At 62.9% G+C, this 2,795-nt stretch overlaps 1 protein-coding gene across 15 annotated transcripts in view; it reads left to right on the forward strand.

Annotated features, from left to right (window-relative positions):
* Positions 1-1,430: 1,430 nt before the first annotated feature.
* Positions 1,431-2,795, forward strand: part of ALS2CL (ALS2 C-terminal like) — a 32,421-nt gene continuing 31,056 nt past the window's right edge. For 6 of the 15 annotated variants that reach the window (XR_008616736.1, XR_008616737.1, XR_008616735.1 and 3 more), the window contains exons 1-2: positions 1,444-1,744; positions 2,559-2,680. The gene's annotated coding sequence lies outside the window, so the exon portion shown is untranslated. Of the gene's footprint in view, positions 1,745-2,558; positions 2,681-2,795 lie in introns of all 15 variants that reach the window. The other 9 variants (XR_008616738.1, XM_055083163.1, XM_055083158.1 and 6 more) reach the window with 6 other exon arrangements.

Raw genomic sequence — 2,795 nt, forward strand, 5'->3', positions numbered from 1 at the left:
GACCCTGTGGACATCTCTTCTGGAGCCTGAAAGCCCAGAGCTTAAGGTTCAGCTCTGGGGAAGCAGCGGGTAGGGAGCGAGGATCCTCCTAGGCACAGAGCCAGGCTGAGATCCAGTGCATCTTGGACTCAGCCTGGGCTGGGGGTGGGGGCTGGGTGGCCTAGGCCTGTGACACAGTGGCTGGGGCCTGTTGGGAGCTGGCATTCTCTGACCTTGTTGGCCTCGGGCCTGGCCCAGAATAGCTCTGGGGCTGAGCTGGGCCTGGGTGAGAACTGTGTGTTCATCAGCATGTGTTTATGTCCCAGGGCACTCAAGTACGTGGGAATACACATGCACTCTGCACTGGCCTCTCTGCGTGCCTGGGTCTCTCAGTGCACGTTCATGGAGCAGTGTGTGAGTCTGCACACATGTGCACATGTACAGAGCTGCCACCCAAGTTATGCAATATGGAGGCCCTGCCAGTGGGTTCAATAGCAGATGGGTCCGTGTGACACAGGTAAGTGTACACACCACAGCACTGCCTTCCCTCAGCTACAGGTACAGATAAGGAAACTGAGACCCAGAGAGGGGGAAGGGCTGGCCCAGAGACACCCAGCACAAGATTAGATCCCTCCTGCTCAGGGCCTGGCCTGCCTGCCCTGTTTGTTGCCAAGTGGTGGGACCATACGCTCCTGGATCACCTTGCTCTCTCCACATGTGGCTATGGCCACTCTTCAGCCCTTGGCCCTTCCTCCCAAGGCCCAGAGACCTCTTGCCTGCCCACCACAATGTGCCAGGCCACTCACAAACCCGCCAAGACCCTGCTCATCTGTGAAGGAACACTTGCAACCCGCCATGTACTCCACTCCACTGGGGATCTCTCTTCAGCCTGGCAGGACGGGGCATGCCTCCCACCAGCTCAGACTTGAGTAGAGCATTGGTGGGCCATCCTTTCTGCATTTCCACTGCCTGTCTCTGGATGGGGCCTCTCGGCCTCAGTGTTGTCAGCTGTGAAAGAGGCAGTGACGTGGGTCATTCCCTGGAATCCGCGTGCCTCGGTAAGTGAATGGAGAACCGGAGGCAGACAGCAGACTCCTTTGTTACAGGCTTGAACCGCGGGTCCTCTCCCTGCGGGAGGTCCGCTAGAACAAGGCTTCCCTCCACCTTTTCCAAGGTCGCAGGCCCTGGCGCGCAGACAACGGCTGGCTTCACGCTCTACCGGGCCATGTTGAGACTCAGGAGTGCGGGCAGGGGACTTCCCCAAGGTCACTCAGGAGTGGCCGCTGACCACGGACACCCTGCCCATCGGGGGCAGCCTCGGTTTACCCTACTCTCGGCCACAGGTTTCATGAATCCACCCGGTTCTCCTCTTGTGCCGGCCCCTGTGACTGGTGCGGGCGGAGGAACGTCACCGGGCTGCACCCAGGCCCGCAGGGAGTCAGAATGGGGGCGGGGGGGGGAGAGGAGGGGGATTGGAAAAGACCACGCCGGTACGAGGAAACCAAGACTGCTTCCTAGACACACCCCGTCTCTCCTGGGCGTGAGCAAGAGCGTGTGCGTGTGTGTGTGTGTGTGTGTGTGTTGGGAGCGAGGGGCGGGTCAAGCTCCCACCTCCTCTCCTTCTCCCACCCCCCACTGTGTCCCAGGAGACTTCAGACCCTGGAAGACAGCAGACTGAGACCTCAGGAGAGCCCTAGTGCGCGGGGCAGATGGACGCCAAGCCCCCCACTACTTCCAGGCAGGCCCCAGCCCTCGACTCGGAGCGGTACCCGGAGGCGAGGCAGGGACGGGGGTGGGTGGGTGGAGTGGCCTTCGGGGGCGGGGCGGACGTGGGGCGGGGCGGACGTGGAGCGGGCGTCCGCGAGAGAGCAACCGCGGCGGCTTTCCCGGCGTGGGCCCCTGCGCCGCACAGGTAAGGGAGGGGTGGAGGTCGCGCGTCTGGGGTAGAGCCCTTCTGCTCTCCGCCCCTCCTCGCTCCAGGTGGGACTTTAGTCTCCGCGCCCCCTCGGGCCGCCGCGCGCCGCCCCTCCACGACTCCTCGGTACCCGGCAGCACTCACACCCGGGCCGTCCGAGTTTGTCCGAAGGCCCCTCCCTCCCAGCGGGGTTCAGCTTCGTCCTCCCTGCCCCTTGGTTACCCTGTCACCACGGGACAGCCTCCCTGGGCCCGTGCCTGACACGAGGGCAGACAAACACGTGGGCAGTGCCCAGGGGCTTGGCCTGGGCTGTGGGGCGACCCTGCGGGGCCTCACCCAGCCTGAGAGACTGCCAGGAGGAGGTGACGCCGGCTAGTGTTGCTTGCAGTGAGAACGGCATGGGCAAATGCCTGGTGGTGGGAACTGGATCCCATGTTTGGGAAATTCCAGTGACTGCGTATGCCTGGCCAGGAAGAGGATGGAAAGCTGTGAAAAAAGCGACCAGAGAGATTGGGAAGGTGGGGGGTGGTGGTGGGGTCTAGGACAAGAAGCCTGGAGCCACGGAAGGGCAGAAGAAGGGTGCGGGGGTAGGGTGGTGGGAGAGGCCCAGGTGGAGGCTGGGACCCGTCAGCTGTGACAGTTCAGCGCCCCCTCCCTTGGGCAGCTACTCCCTCCTCTGCCTACCACTGAGTTTGCTGGATGATCAAGGGGGTTCCAAGGCAGCCCAGGAAAAAGCCTCCACAACAAGCAGCACTTCCTTGCCTGTCCAGACCGGGAAATAACAGAGTGAGTACCATGACAGGGTGGGGCCCAGGGGCCTGAGGGGCCAGGCCTTGGAGGAGTCAAGGGAGAGAGGGACCCAGCATGGACAGAGTCCAAGAATGCAAGAGAGGGGGGGGAG

The sequence above is a fragment of the Physeter macrocephalus genome, unplaced genomic scaffold (genome assembly GCF_002837175.3).
Source record: "Physeter macrocephalus isolate SW-GA unplaced genomic scaffold, ASM283717v5 random_658, whole genome shotgun sequence".
Lineage (NCBI taxonomy): Eukaryota > Metazoa > Chordata > Mammalia > Artiodactyla > Physeteridae > Physeter > Physeter macrocephalus.